The sequence below is a fragment of the Netta rufina genome (assembly GCF_964035555.1).
Source record: "Netta rufina genome assembly, chromosome: 3".
NCBI lineage: Eukaryota > Metazoa > Chordata > Aves > Anseriformes > Anatidae > Netta > Netta rufina.
Genome location: NC_140125.1, coordinates 35098198 through 35114344, shown reverse-complemented (window position 1 = coordinate 35114344; position 16147 = coordinate 35098198). Strand labels below are relative to the sequence as shown.

Sequence of the window (16147 nt, the reverse complement as noted above, 5' to 3'; positions counted from 1 at the left end):
GGGGAGAGGGGTGAATTTTTGCAGAGCTCACCAGCTTGTCTCGGTGCCCAGGCTGCCACCAAGGGGCTCCCCCGTTTCTGCTGTGAGCTGGGCAGGTGGAGCGGGTCCCTGCCCCAGTGCTGCCCGGGTCCCTCCTGCAACCTGTGGTACGTGAGGGTCGGAGCAGGGCTTTGGGGAGGAGGCTCTCCACCTGACTGCCTGCTGTTTGTCCCGTGGACCGTTTCCTGCCTCCAAATTAGCGCCCATCTGAGTCATGCTGGAAGCCCTTCCCGGCCGCTGCACACAGGGACCGCTGTGTGCAGACCTTGTGCCGTGCCATCCCTTGGAGCACACTCCCCGGGACTCGGTGTCCTCCCACCAGCTGCTCTCGCCGAGCTGGTTACAAGATTTCTTTCTTCCTTGGCTCGCTTTCCATCCAAGCCTGCTCGTTTCTCTCCCAAGATCTGAACGCTGCCCAAGCTCTCCTGAAGATCTGAGCCCCCTTCTGCGAGCTGCAGCCCCAGAGGTGGCTGCGTCCCATCACCAAGCCAGATGGATTTGGCCTTTAAATAACCCCCAGCGCATGTGGGAGACCTTTGGGCAGTGGTACAGGACTTTCTTTGCTTCCAAACCCTCAGCAGCATCCCGGCATCAAGGTGCCACGTATTCCAGCCAGGACCTAGCACAAGGGAAAGGCATAAGCAGCACGCACGCACAGCTGTGGTGGTGACTTGAGGGGCTGAGACATTCAGAAGCGGCACTGCCCTAAAAAACTGGGCTGATCCCAACAGCAGCGGTGGGCTCAGCTCTTGGTGGCCAATGGTGGAGGAGGCCACCATGGGGTGACGGGAGGCGCAGCCCATCAGCAGCCAGGGGAGGGTCCAGGAGGCGGCCGTGTGCTGCCCACCCCAGCCTCTGTCAGCCGTGGGACGTGGGACGCATCCCAGGAGGGCTGGGCTGGGGTCCCCCATCCTTTACCACCCCTCTGGTCGCAGGCACCCACACGCCAGCTCTACTGTGAGCTTGGTCAGGGATGTACAGAGGTGGGATGAAAAGGTTTGGAGCTGTGTCCCCAGCGCTCACCTGCAGGGAGCCGGCACCAGCTCAGAGCGGGTCCCTGGGCACAGTGGGATGCACAAATGCCACCCTCCTTGCCATAACTCAGAGGTGGCAGGGATGTGGGGACGGGATCGTGCTGCCTGCAGGCCCCCAGGCGAGGCTTAGTCAGAGCCCTGCCGCCCTACGTGCAGTCTGGCACCGAGACGGGCGTGAGCCTCCGCGAGAGGCGGGGAGGGAGAGCTGTGATAAACCGGCCTGGGTAATTAATTCCTGCTCCCGATTACATGTTTGCATGTTTGCCCTTCCAAATGTGTGTGTGTGTGTGTTGGCATGAGCCTGGGCAGGGCTCGGCCTGGCATCCAACAGGCTGCTTGGGCAAATCTGCTAATTGTATCTATCTCCAGGCCTGGGCTCGGGATGGAGATTTCACACCAAACAGCGAGGGCTCGTAAAGGGGCTCCCAGCTGGGCACTGAGCTCAGCTCTGGGGCTGTGAGGAGGAGAAAGAAACCTCCCGGAGGGTGATTCTGTCCCTGGCTCTCTGCAGACCCCCTCGTGTTTGGCAGGCTCGGTGGGGAAGGAGTTTCCCACACTGGTGACCCCTAAAAGATGTCCTGGGTCGGTCGGGAAAATGTGGGCACCTGAGGCTTGGCAACAAGTCACATCTGCAGCAGTTTTGAATGGGGAGCAAGTCATCTCTGTAAAAACCTTATCTGGAAATCAGGAAGAGAGGCTTATCCCAAAATACATGGGCTTGCCACCAAAGCTCCTTGCGTAGCACTGACCCGAGGGATTACACACCGTGTCCCTCCTGCAGGAGCTGGCCGCCTGGCTCCCAAAGGCTCCCCGGGCTCCCAGTCTGTCCAGCACATGCCCACTGACAGCTCATTAATTTCCAACCTCTTCCTCCTCCAGCACAATTATTTCTAAGCCTCTTTGCAGCCCTCCAGGCATGCCACCCTCTTGCTGGCTTCTTTTCACAGCCCTCTGCAGCTCATCTCTGCAGTGCTTTGCCCCGAGCCTCCCTTCAGAAGAGCTTCATAGCTGGGACCCAGGGTGGAGATGCACTGCGAGACCATGGTGGCCAACTGCAGGCTCCTCTCTCGTGTTATAGCCTAGATCTGTAGCCTCAGGCAAAGATGTTACGTGATCCTAAAGGGCCACAGGGGAAAGAGCTGTGGTCTGTGCATAGAAAGGGCAGCATCTGGGAGGCCCTCCCAGGGCTGCTCTTGGCCAAGAGGCTCCAGATCAATGAGCCACGCCAGCAAGCACAGGCTTGCTTCCCTTTTGGCGTGCTTGTCTCTCAGCGACACAAATAATAACAACAAAAGGCTCTGCTGCTTTTTGGTGGCCTACACCTCTGGGCCACACCTCATGCCTGGAGCTGATGGGGCCGTTTTTGACCGAGCGCTCCTCCTGCAAGCAGAGCCCCTGGGTCCAGGCTGCTGTGGCAAGGAGGAGGTGTTTGGGAGCCTCTCCTGGGCACACTGGGAGGGAGCATGCAGGCACATGGTGGGCCAGCAGGCAAAAACACAGTAGGGTCTGCCCAGGGCAGTGGGGACAGGACCTGCCATCTCCCACGAGCATCAGGAGGCAACGAAGGACCACGCTGATGCTGGAGGTGGAGGCACCTTGGGACATTTGTAGTGGTCCCATAGGCTCAGAAATCACCTCTCAGCTGGCCAGTGCTCGAAGCACCCCAGCGGCACAGCGATATTCGGTGCAGTTTCATCTCCGTCCTTCCCGAGCAGGGCCTGCTCCCTTCCCCCAGCCGCCCTGCCCGCACTTGCTGAGGGAGCACCCGTCCCTTTAATTCCGATCACAAATCCTGGAAATGATTAGCGGGCTGTCATCACTCAGCCGCACCGGATATTGGGCACGGGGCATTTCCGTCCCCTGTAATTAATGGTGTGCAGGGCTGCCTGGATCTGCGGCGGGCAGGGGAGAAGCAAGCGAGCGGTGGGTGTAGCGCTCCCCCGCCTCCCCCTCTCACCGCCCAGCTGGGAAAACCGCTGGACCAAAAAACGGGGCAAAGAATAAATTCATTCATGGCTCGAGGTAAAGAGAAGGCGAAAGGGTTCACCAATGAGTTGGGCCTCTCCTGTCTGGGAAAGGAAACAGAAAGGAGCTCTGGGGAGGGGATGCTGGAGCAGCCCCCTTCACCGATGCGCAGCATTGCACTTTGTGCATCCCCCGAAGGGCCTGGGAACTCGGTGGCCCGATGGTCCCCCTGTCCCTTCCCGGGTGCCCAGGGGCAGCTGCCAGCTCCTGCCTGGCGGAGAGGATGTCAGCCTCACACCCCAGCCCTGCCTCTCTCCCGTAGCCTCCCCACAGCTTTTGTTCCCCTGCTGCCTGCCCCTTTCCCAGGGCGCTCTGGCTCCATGGGCTGCCCGACTGCCAGCTGCCTAGCGAGAGCGCTCTCTGCCCCGTGTGAATGCTGTGCATCCATCCAGCAGCCTCCCGGCCCGCCGCTGAAACGCCTCATTGTGCAGCTGGCCGGGCTACGTGAGCCTGGCTACGTGGAGCCTGCTTTGCTTTGAAGCTCACTCTTCCTTTTGAGTCAACAGAGCTGTGTGGTGCAATTGTAAAATTTCCCCTCGTTGGCCAACCTCCTGATGTTAACAAAGGCTCCCTGCTATGTAAACAGGCCAGATGCTGTGGGATGCTGTCTGAAGGCTCACGTACCCTCTTCGCACCATGGAAGATGCTCGAATGGCACCTGCAGGCTCCCTTTGCTGGGCAGAGGCTGCATGTCCCCCGACCACAGCAAAGATGTGGCTTCCCTCGTCCTCTTGCTGCTGACCTCGGATGTGGCTCTCCCTTCCTTTCCTATCAGCCAGCCCTGCTGAAGTCCTGGCTGAAATCACCTCAAATGTGGTAGCAATTATCTAGGGAAGAAGGGGTGAGGTTCCAGATGACTAGGAAGAAAAGTCAGTACCTGGCCTTAAAGGAGTGGAAATGCAGCCCTGGGACTGCTTATCTTCTGGCCCCTGGAGCAGATGAGCTGCTTGTAAGACAAGATGAGAAGTAATACCTAACGTGGATTTGTCAGCAGCCTGATTGCCTTCTACAGCAGGGTTTTGGGGCAAGGCCATGGTTGATGAGGAAGCTGCATCCTGGCTCTGACACTTGCCTGGGTGTTGGGTGGAAGGATGCATTTGTTGCATTTGATTACATTTGCTGCCGATGATCAGCCACGTGGTGGCTGCAGACCCTTTGGAGGCCAGGCCGGGAGTCCAAGCAGATTGTGACATTGGTGAAGTGGATATAAACAGGATGCAATTCAGTAAGGGCAAATGCAAGCCACAGCACTTAGCAGGATAATCGGCTCTGTGCATATACAAGGGGGCAAGAAGGCCTTCAGGAAAGGACATGGGCGTCATTGTGGTGATGGGTGTCATTACTGACTTGACAACACACAGATGTGAAACAAAACATAAACAAATGTCCCTACTAGGACTTATAAACAAAAGTGCTACATATACCACGTGTGCTGCAATCATCCCACTTCTTGCAGCATTAGAAAAGCCTCATGCTTTCCGGATGTGCCCACTTTTGGACAATGCAGTTCAAGAGAGGTGTAAACCTCTTAGAGTTCACGGGATGATCAGCAGTCTAGCAACCGTGACCTATGAGTAAAGGTTGAAAAAATTGCATTTGTTTAGTCTGTCTAGGAGAAGAGGAAAAGGGAAGAGTAACAACCTTCAGATTTGTAGAAAAATGTCTTAAAAGGAACAGGATAGATTGTTTTCCACCTCCAGGAGGCATAAGGTTAGGCAATCAAAATAACTTTTCAGCTCTTTGAGCCGTTAGGTGCTCCTGTCCCCTCCAGACAGAGTGCTTTCTCCAGAAATTTCGAAAACCAAGGCAGTCAAAGGCTCCTAACTCTGCAGGGCTGGGGGCAACCAAAAAGGCTCATTACATCATTCCTGTCTGCAAGAATCAGATGAGAAGACTTCCTGAACAGATTCCTCATCTGGTGCTGGCTAGATATCAAGTAAATTTAGAGAAGTCATGGATGAAGGCTACCCTTTATTGTGGCTCAAGCTAAACCACTAATCCAGGGCAAATTGCAAGTTGTGGGGGTAACATCAGCCCTTGAATGAGCTTTTGTGAAGGCGAGAGAAAGGAGGCCTAGTCATCTCCAGGCCTTGCAGAGAGCAAAACAAAGCTGGCAGGTCCTTCAAGGGGTAGCAGGGAAAGGCAGCCCAGAGGAGTCCTTCAGAGTTTCACCAGGAGGCTGTTCGGGGCAGGCCCGAGCCATATTTTCACACAGGCCCAGCCTGTACCTGTCCCACTTGCACGAGGAATGCCCTTTGTTTCGTGCCCTTTTGCAGGGCACAAAAACCGCCCCCCAAACCCAAAGACATGGCGGAGGTCGGCTGAAGCCAACGCGTGCCTCTGCTGGAGGACAAGCACGCTCGCAGAGGCGGGGTGGAGGCCGGATTGAAAATCTAGGATTGAAAATCTAGGCCCTGCGACTCGAGGACACGGAGGAGCCAACCTGCCGCAGGCGTGAAGGGAGGCATTGGCAAGGAGAGGGCTGGCTGTTGCCTGGATTACAGCATCGAGGCGAGGGAGGCCGCTGCGGTGTAAACATCTGTTGAGAACAGAGGAGGGCTGGAGCGGAGACATTCCCCACAGGTTTATAGGATTTTTGAGGATCTGAGGCCAGCGATCCATTTTCTGCTTCTTGGTGGTTTCACAGATGAGTGACCTCAGCGATCTCATGACCCTTTAATTAAGCATTGCTCCAGACTCCTTGGCTGAATGGCCCCGGGGTAACAGTGCAGGATCAAACCGAGGGGAATACCTTCCTCCAAGGATTCATCTAGCAGGCCAAGATAAGTTGATCCCAAGGGGAATGCAAAATTCCCCGTGCTTGGAAGGGAGAAGAAAGGGGTCTCGGAGGAGAAAACAGCACAGACCTCGGAAAGTACCTTCTCTGGCTGTCCTGCTCAGCCAAAAGGGAGCTGCCCCGGCATCTGGCCGAAGAGGTATGTGAGCATCCACTCATGTAGCAACCCTCAGGAGCTACAAATGGCTCTCCACAATTTCCCAGCTTTCACTGGAAACCAAAAGGGACTGTATCTACACTATTGATTTCTGCCAGCCAGCACTGCTCCCCTGCTTGAGGGTGTGAAGCGGGGAGACAAGCTACACCAGCCAAACGTCTTCTAACATCTCATTTTGGTATCTGGCAAGCTTGTTCGGGGGGGTTGAGCTTGGAGGAGTACCACGACCTCCTCCCCTCCGTGTTTGACCGTGGTGCTCAGGAGAATGAGTCACCCGTTTTGCATGTGGAGCTCCCCATCGTTCCAAGGGAAAAAGCCATGCTTCCGGCATCCCTTGGCATGTGGGTTTCCATTCATCTGTCGATGGCTAGGCAACGCGCCATCCCCGGGACAAAATGGCTTCTCCTTCGTTCCTCTGCTATTAGCTTATCCCTCAGGATTTAATGAAATTCCTCCAAGAGCCCCAAGTATTTTGAACTGTCTGTCTTAGCAGAGAGAGCTCAGAGCCTGAAGATTTTTCTGTCAATCCCTCAGTGCACTGTGGCCGCTCACGTCTACCCATGTGCACCACTGGCAAGTCAGGAAGGCTACCTCTTCCTTTCCCTTGATTTCAAGGGATTCAACTTGATTTCAACTTCAACTCAGGCCCTCCTGATCCGAAGAAGCCAACCAGAGCAGTGCAGGTGGCCATCAGGTGGTCCCTCGCTTTGGGGAAGCACATGAACACATCTCTGTCTGGTTTCTAGCTTTCTCCTCAGCATGGACAAAACCCCACGGACACTCCCCTGTTTCACATGAGGTGGTAAACAAGCCCTGGACCTCATCCCTTGGCTCCGGGGCATGCAGTTGCGAGGCTCCTCTGATCAGTGTGGGAGGAAGCGCCTCCACCCTCTTTATGGCTGCCCCGTAATGAGCCCCAGCTGTAAGCCTCTCCCTTCCATGCCTGGAAGCCCAGGCTGGCCTCGTGGGGTGGGGCATGGGCTGTTTAACCCATTCCCTGGATGGACAGACAGACAGACGGATGGATGCTCTGCCGGCTTGGCCAACAGGACTGCCAGAAAGGTGCCAGAAAGCTGGTGGCACAGAGGTGGCTGGCTCTGTGCACCGGGGGAAATGGAGATGGTTTTGCTTGCTCCCCGCTCGAAGGCACCCAGGGGAGCTGTCCCCATCCCAGGGCTGTCCCCAACACCTCCTCCACGGGGGGTGTTCCCGGTGGCTCCTGCCAGCTTCGTCCTGCTGTGGATGTCCACCCCGTGGGCACACACGGGTTGCTGCAGGATGCCCTCTTCTCCCCGGGCCCAGCACCCCAGCAGCACCTGGGACTTTGGCTCCTTCTTTTAGGCAGCTTTTGTCCACCGGAGAAAACCCGCGGAGAGAAACCATCCATCCCCGCCTGGCCCTGGCGCCCAGGCGCAGGCGAGTGGCCAGGCAGCCGCTGGTGTGATGCCTACGTAGCACCGCGCCACGGAGACGGGGCAGGGGATTCCTGAGGTGACACGGGGCTGCAGCGCGAGAGCGGAGCGGCGCGGGATGGTGAGAGGCTTTCTCTGCTCGTCTAGCTAATAGACTAATTAGCAAGGAGCTCGAAACTTGGCCGTGTTTGTTGTCAAATGCAGGCCCCTTTCCAAGTGGTGTTAACAGCCTTCCCTTTTCACTCTGGGCACATTGTACAGCCGGTGCTTTTCTGCCGCTTCACAGAGGATGCTTCATTTAGAAATGGATATAGGCTGAATGGCTACAGGTGACAAAAGGGTCAGGAGCGAGGGGTGACCAGGAGGCGGGGACGGGGCTGGGGCTGGGAGAGCAGCAGGAGGCTGGCAGCAAGGATGGAGGGGGCATTTACCGAGCCGTGCACGACGTGGAGGCAGGCTGGGGATGGCAGGGGGCTGCAGGGCACGATGTGCCAAGGAAGGATGGAGGGGCTGGGAGAGCCGAGCTCTCCAGGGACATGGTAGCAGAGTAGGGTGCCCGTCACAGAGAGGGGAGCACATTGGCAAAGGTGCATCTCCAAGCAAAGGTACGGCTCCCCTTGCCATTTGCCCGCTTCTAATTAAGATGCCAATGTTTAAACGACCCCTTTGAAAACGCTCCCCTTTCACACGAGAGACAAAAGTTCACACGGGCAAAAGGCTCCGGGCGCTGGCAGGACGCTGGCAGCGTGCGGGCGAGGGGCGGGCGAGCTTCCACGCCGCCGCGCTGCCAATGCAAATCTGCAGGCGCAGCTGAGCCGAGGCCAGGGGGAAGCGGGAGGGTTTCCGCCGGGTTCCCACAAGTGCAGGAGCTGTGGCTGTGCCTGCCATCACGTCTGCCCACTGCCTTTGTAGGCGGCCTGGATAATGGTTATTCAGTGCTGGCTGGAGCAGGGAGTCTCGCCCCCATGGGGCCACCCCTCCATCCGGACACCTGGCATGTCGATTCCCTCCAGCTTCCCAACTGGCATGCTCCAAACTCTGCAAACTGAGCAGGAAACCTGGCTTCAGCTCGGGGGAGCAGGGCCACGGTGCTGGCAGGACGATGCCTTCTGCCTTCCTCTCGTGGGACGGCACTGGTCCCTGCCCAACAAAAAAAAGTGGCGACGGGGCAGAGGGAGGCAGGCAGCAGCCTGGGAGATGCCCACGGTAGTGCAGCCTGCCCTGAGGACACCCACCTGCTGGGGGAGATACCTTGCTGCATCCCCACAGTGATTTTAGCAGCGAGGAGGAAGGCGAGGGCTTTGCAGGAGCCTGTGTGCAACCCAGGCTGGAGGCAGGGGAGATGCCTGCAAGCCTGGCTGTTCCTCAAGCACTCCGCAGCGCCTGGAACAAGGTATAATTGACACCTTCACCACACACTTAAACATTGCCTCAGCCAAAAGCACCTGCCAGCCACACGCAAATATTATCTGGGTGTCACGGCAAACACTGGGCTCGGGGCCGAGAGCTTGCCCCGGCTCCCCCCCAGCTCCCCGTCGGTTACATGCCCGCGGCTGGCTCTCCCGCAGACGCTTGCGATGACATGGCATCAATGCTGCTGTTTTCCTTGGACACGGGCCGAAGGCTTCTGGAAAAGCAGCGTGGAAGGCAGGTGATGCTGAGAAGGGCACAGGGTGCCCTGCCGACACGAAATGGCTCATGTCTCAGGCACGGCCGGGTGGAAACTGCCCCAAACCTCAGAAGCAGGATGGTGGTTTGGCAGAGGCATGACTCCATGACAAAAGCCATGCCTGAGCGTGTTTGACACATCCACACTCATACACGAGATCCTCGGAGGAAGAAAATATTTCCCCAAAGCATGTCCCTTCTTGCTGACACTGGAGATGCAGGAAGGATTGACTCCCTTTAGCAGAAGATAGGAGGCCTAATATCAAACCTCTTATTAAAGCCCTCTTACACCCTGGCCATTTACCACTGGGACTTGGCCTCTGTAAGATCTGTTTGCAGACCACCCAGAGCTCCAGAGCTCTTCTCGCACACCCGAGATTAGCCAGCCCATGGGCTCCTCGGGAGCTGGCCACTGTGTGCAGAATGTGACAAGCCACCGTGTCACCCTGGGTGAGCTCCTCTCCCCCAGCCGAGCCACCAGCGAGGCCAGGGGGACTTCTGAGCTCGCCGTGCAGCCTGCCGAGGGGCCGAACCTCAGCACTGACAGGCTCAGGATCTGGATATTTGGCCCCTGGGGCTGAAGTTTTCCGTGAACGTCAACTTCTGGTCTGGAAAATGAGCCTGGAGACAGGGTCGGGTTTCCAGCTGAGAAGAATGAATGATCTCACTACAGGCAGGTTATTTCCAGAGCGGCGCTTCCCAAGCGCCCTGGTGCTAAGCTCCCCCAGAGCAGCGCTGGCAGCGCGTGGCGGGGCCAGGCCGCTTCCCAGTGTGCCAGCTCTGCTTCATCATTTCCTTCTTTCTCCCATCTCCTCTTAGGGATTTCAGCGCGCAGACCTGGCTGCTTCTGCGTTTCCTGCTCCGTTCTGTGTTTGCCTTTCTAAGTCTGGACGTCTCCTCCGTTTTCCGGATGCTGGTAGTTCCCACCCATTCATCTCCCTTTTAAACGCTGCTCGAGTTCATGCATCTGTTAATTTGCTGCTCGTTTGTGATCCAGGCCCAGAGGCAGCCTCTGTCCCAGGTAGTTCTCAGCTTAAACCACCCCTGTAGCCCCCCTTGGACAACCTCTTATTTTCCAGTCCTCCATCCTTAACTCAGCTGCTTTCCTGAGGCCTGTCTCAGCTGACTGCCTTGTTTATGGGAATGTGATGACCACCTATCCCCATCCAAGCTTTGCGACATTTTATAGCTATTTATTTATTCATCTGCTTCAAGAATCCTAGATTATTATCACCCCTTGCACAGAAAATGAATATTTTGCTGGAAGTGGGAGTTTAGCTTACAGATGTGCTGCTGCAGCGTGTGAGCAAGGGGCAGGGCCGGGCCAGCAAAGCGCAGCACGCACAGCAGTGAGAAGAGCTGTGCAGCAGTGATCGTGTCTCAGGCCTGCTTCTGTATAATTAACACTCTTTTATGCTTCTGCCCTCTGATAGCTGGAGGCTAAGTAGAGGCCTCTACAGTGGATAGCTGAGAAATGAATACCGTATTTACCAGCACAAGCGGGGTGAACCCCGAGCTGTTGTTCCTGCCACCCCATGGCATTTGCTGCCCTGCAGGTGATACCCAGCAAAGGAGTGCTGGCAATGCCGAAATCAGGTGAAAACAGACACCAATTACCATGACACCAGGCTGGCAGCCAGCAGCACGAGGGCTGTGGCTGCAGGGAGCTGCCACAGAGCAGTGCGTGCTCCCCGGCTCGTGGGACACCTCACTGTGGTCACACCAGGGGTGTTTTGGAGCAGCCAAGCCGCTACGTGCCTGCTGCCCAGTGCCTGGTTTTACTGGGACTTTCCTAGCCCAGCGGTGTCACCCCCAGCGTGTAACCGTTACTGATGGCTGCTGACTCATGGGTTCAGCACACCTCCGGCTCTGCAGGCTGCTCGCCGCCCTCTGAAACAGCTGGAAACCTCCTTCATTTCTGGGAGATGTGCAGAAGGAGACTAAGACTTAGTTAACTCCCAGCTGGCCCATGACACAATGCACGGGCGTGCACAGGAGTAAAATGTCTTAATAAATCTTCCCTTCCCTTCCCTTCCCTTCCCTTCCCTTCCCTTCCCTTCCCTTCCCTTCCCTTCCCTTCCCTTCCCTTCCCTTCCCTTCCCTTCCCTTCCCTTCCCTTCCCTTCCCTTCCCTTCCCTTCCCTTCCCTTCCCTTTGGATTTGATGTGAATGCAGAGGAAATTGTGCCTGAGCCCCGAATGTGAATTTGGGGACACCTCTGTGAGCAGGCTATGAGCAGGACCTCCTTTTGCTCTGCCCCCCAACCCGAGGCCTCCCTGCAGACGCCTCAAGGGCAGGGGAGCGGGGCTCAGCCCCCGCAGCGCTGACACAGCCCGCGGGCAGCAGCGTGATCCCGGGCACGGCACCGCGGGGACACGTGGCCCTGGGATGGCAGAGGTCACGGTTTTGCTTCCCAGAGCCAAAACCAGCTGGCCCACGGGAAAGAAGAAGCTGGCTATGGCCTGAAGGCCGGTGCCCACCCCGGGGCTGCCAGCGGAGACGCGGGGAGCAGCACGGCTGCCACGGCCCTCGCACGCTGCCAGCCGCACGTAGGTGCCCGCAGCCCCCAGCACCCTGGCAGCGGCTCCCGGCCGCCCTTCTTGTCTGCCTGCCAGCCAGCGTGCCCCGCGTGATTCCTCCCGCTCTCCTTTTGCTTTTTTTTTTTTGTTTGTTTTATTTTGTATATTTGTTTTTTTTCCTCCCTTCCAGTCTCTCTGCAGGGAGAGAGAGGGGGTGCAGGCAGCGGAGGGGATGGGAGGAGGGCTGGGGGCTCCGTCTGCAAAGCAATGGGTGCTCACCCCTCCGCCACAGCCGCCTCCAGAGAAGTCACTTCCTTCCCTCCCTCGGCTCTTTGTTCCTCCCCACAAAGGCAGAGAGGATGGACGGGTCTCTCCCAGCAGCTGCTGTGCCTTGGACTGCCTCTTGGTCCTGCTGCCGGGGTGCTGCTGAGTGCTAAGCCACCGCCTCCCCCCCTTCCCTGTGTCACCTCAGGGGCCTGGCCATGCTGCCCGAGGGTTTGGGGTAGGTGGCGAGCCCCTCAGGAGGCTGCACGACACCTGGCCCTGGAGCTCGGTGGCTGAAACTGTGAGATGGAGCTTGCCGGGCCTGCGAGCTGTCTGGTGGGGACAGCCTCAGGGGTGGAGGGGGGACAAAAAGGGACATCTCTAGGTCTGGAGACACCAGGGCCCCTCTGGATATTGATGGTGTGCAGAAGTTGCTTGCCACCGTGCCTGTTGGTGTCCCCCATGGCTTCCAAGACGATGTCCATCACCCCACTCTTCCTTCAGATCCCTGGCCCTGTTCCAGCCTGCACCGAGATCTTTCTCCCCCAGCTTTTTCCTAGGGTTTTTGCCTTCATTAACCTGGGAATCCCGTTCGCAGCACAGCACATTCAGCTGATTTTTTTTTTCCTTCTCTCTCTCTTTCTTTTTTTTTCCTTTCCCAAAAAAATCTGTCCTCGTGAGGTCTCTGGCTGGGAACCCAGAGCTCATCCCTCGTCCAGGTTCCCGTGGTCACCGCCTCAGGTTTCCCGCTCGCCCCCGCCGTTCGCCGTCCCTCCCTCCCCGTCGGCAAGGGGAAGAGCCAAGGGCATGACTTTTCCCTTGGACCTTCTCTTGGCGAACGTGCCTGGCTGACTGTGCCACACACGGCACAGCCTTCACTCGCCCCGGGAGCGTCTGCTCACGTCCACACACCCGCAGACATCAGGGGGCACCTTGCCCCCGTGGCACCTGGTGCCAGCAGCGCTGCCCCGTGCCAGCGGTCCCCGAGGGACTCGCCCCGCCGGCACGTCCTCCCTGGCAGATTTATTCCCTCCACGCTCACTGCAGGCTCCTGCAGGCAGCCAGATGGAGCGGTCACCTCCCCTGCTGCACGTCTGCAGCCAGTGACTCTGCCCGTTGTGCTCCCAGCTTGGTTAGAAACCCGCATGGCCCTGTTTCCCGGGGCAGATTGCCTTGAGGTGGCCGTCTTACACACACCGGCACCTGTGGGTGTGTTGGACACCACGGTGTGTCCTCAGGGCCGAGGGGCATCTCCCTTCCCTGACCCGTGTTCATCCTTTGGCTTTTCTCCCTTGGTTCTTTACCCAAGGATGTTCCCGATGAGCTCCTGACTGTTATCTTCCACCCTCCAAAGTTACTGCCCCCCTCTGCCTGTCTTGTCCATGCAGACCATGATCTGCCATGGGGAACCGGGAGCGTTATTGTCGCCGATGACAATGGACTCCCCCTAATTTTCTCCTGAGCTTTTCTGTTCCCACCACTCTCTCATTTCAGAGAAATCTGTCTCCCTGTAGCTCTCAGGGTGGAAGAGCCCAGTCGCACCTGCTTGGACAGCTTGGAGGACACCTAGCCAGCCCTGCCAGATTTGAAGGTGTTTCTCACCTTTTCACCCTGTTTTTTCCTGTAAGAAGAGACATGTCCTTCCTCTTTGAGTCCAAAATCTTGCTCGAGCCAGCACTGGCTTCCTTCTATCATCATTCCTGGAGGAGAGTCTCCTGGCCTGCACATATCTTTGGCTCTCTGAGGTCATTTGTGAATGTAGCAAATCTTCCTTCAGCAGGAGATTTGCTTTGTTAGCAAAGGGAAATCCCTGAATTTGCTGATATTCTTGGGGCACTTCCCCAGGACATTTGTCCTGGTACCAGAAGGGCAGTGTGGCTGCTGCTGATTTCTTTCTTTCAGCCCAGGGTATCTCAAGCTGTGCTCTGACAGCGGGTCAGTAATGGGGCCAGTCACTCCTTCTGGCTCCCGTGGATGACTATATCAGGGCCAAGCACCATGCCAGTGAGCTTCTTTTAAGGACTGATATTCTTCTACATAGTCAAGTCTCCAGCAGCCTATTATTAACCTCAAATCCTGACAGCTTGCTTCACATTGCCATTTTAGTCTGTATTTTCACTGACTCCAGCACACAACTGCTGCACTCCTGCACCCCTGCTTGTGCCTCCTTGCACTTGCTCTGAGCCCCCTTGCCTCACCAGGCCACCTTGCCCAGCCTCATACCCCAAAGAAACCTGTTGCAGCCTTCATTTGTCCACAGAGAAGAGGACATGAGTGGGGTTTTCAGCCAGCCTGCCCTAGATACATGTCCCAGCAAGCTGGGGAGCAGGGCCTTGGTCTTACAGATGGGCAGCTGAGGCAAAGTGGCACGCCAGCAGCACGTGGGTGGCCAGCAGCAGAGGCATCATCTGAGGGCAAAGCTCCAGGCTTAGGTCAGGAGAAATGTCACCACCCTGAAGGACAACAGCAGGACGACATGCATGCTTTGCCCAAACCCAAGCAGCTGTGTCACCGCCGATATCAGGGAAGGACGAGAGAGTTTTGCTAATAAGGATTAATTACGAAGCTGCGCCTGGGCTCGGACCTCCTGCTTAGAAAGTCCCCCGCCTGTAAGCGTGCAGCGATGACCTTAGCAGGGCAAACCTCAGCGACAGCGGGAGGCCGGAGGGTGCCAGGCAGAAGAAGCAGAGGCCAGCCCCTGCCAGCCCATCTCCGCCGAGAGGTGAAGCAGGCGTCCAAAAATAGCCGGCCGCCCCGATGCCAAGAGCAGCAAGCCTTTGATAAACAGTGCAAAAATAACCGCTGCGGGAAAGACACTGCTGCTCCTTCCATCGGAGCCTGGTCTGCTCCGGAGCCCGTGTTTGCCTTCCCCTGGCCCTGCCAGCTCCCACCGAGCGTGCCTCTCACGTGATGCTGCTGCCAGCGGGTGCTGGCCACGAGGGACTGGTGAGGTGCTGGGCTATATTTTGCTGCTGCGGCAAGGGTTTGGCTCCCAGCCACGAGCAGGGATGTGCCCCCAGCTGGGGTTACAAGGTGCTCCTCGCCTTGCGGCTTCCCAGCTCGCTGCAGACACAAGGGGATGGCTTGTGTGGGTGTCTGGTGGAGAGGGGAAAGTGCAGGGAGGTCTGCTGCGGGGAATCGGAGCCAGCGTGTCCCCGAGAGCCCTTCCCAGGGAAGGGGGGCAATGGGGGACGTTTCTTCTCACCTGGTGCTGGGACACAGAGGGGCAGAGGAGAGGGGTCCTCCCCACATCCCCTCCCTAGAGGAGGTGGGGCTGTGCAGGATGGGACAAGGAGAGTCCCCTGGGATGCTGGTTCTGCATGGACCTCAAAGCTCTGCTGACTTCATTCGCGGCCCCAGCCAGCAGCAGGGCTCGCTGCACCACCGTGTGCTCTTGAGCAAGGCAGTCACAGTGCTAGAAGAAGGGACATTTATACCCCTCTCATCCCAGTGCCTCCATGAACACACCCCCATAGCTTCGGGACACAGACCCTGCACAGCTCCCTTGCCCCAGCTGCCCAGCAAAGCCCCCTCCAGAGAAGCAAGCAGCAGGGCCTGGGGAGAAGAGGTCCCAGCAGACAGAAAAGCTGGTATTTTGGAGGGTCATTGTTCTGCTCTTGTGGGAGGGGAGAGACAGGGAGGTGGGGCAGGACAGGGGCTGGCCATCCCTCTCCAAGCGTTGTCACTCCGGCGCAGCAATCCTTGGAGAGCCCTGGCCCTTCGGCTGCCAGCAGGCAGGAGCCAATTAAGGGCAATTAGGGTGGAAGCGGAGAAGGCGCCCCTTTAGCAGCCGCCAGAGCGGCCGCTCCGAGCGCTGGCAGGGCTCCACACTGTAAGGTTACTGGAGTTCTCCCTCGTATTGTCCTTGGAAGGGGTTCTTCGGGGCTGTCTGCACGGAGCGCCGACATGAAAGAGAGACCTCCTTTGATGTGTTCACGTAACCAGCCCCAGCTCTTCTCCACCACCTTCCCCTGCTATTAATTACCTGAGACGGTTACCCCAAAATCCGAGGACTCCCAGGTGGAGTGGGACCCCCCCGGGGCACAGACGTGGCCTCTGCCCCACGCAGTGCCTCGTCCCTCACCAAAGGAGAGGCAGGGAGCGGGCAGAGGAGTGCTAGCAGCTCCCCGTTTAGGGGAGGACGGGAGGCTCAGCTGGGCTAGTGGGCTCACTCACAGCCCTGTGGGACATGGCATGCACCCAGGGCTCTTCCTGGTGGCCCGCGTGCCTGGC

General features: G+C 57.7%; 1 protein-coding gene across 1 annotated transcript in view; it reads left to right on the top strand.

Moving 5' to 3' along the window:
• Positions 1-15723, top strand: part of SLC35B2 (solute carrier family 35 member B2) — a 126980-nt gene extending 111257 nt beyond the window's left edge. Inside the window, exon 6 of the transcript XR_014618297.1 lies at positions 15714-15723. The gene's annotated coding sequence lies outside the window, so the exon portion shown is untranslated. The remainder of the gene's footprint in view (positions 1-15713) is intronic.
• Positions 15724-16147: the final 424 nt, after the last annotated feature.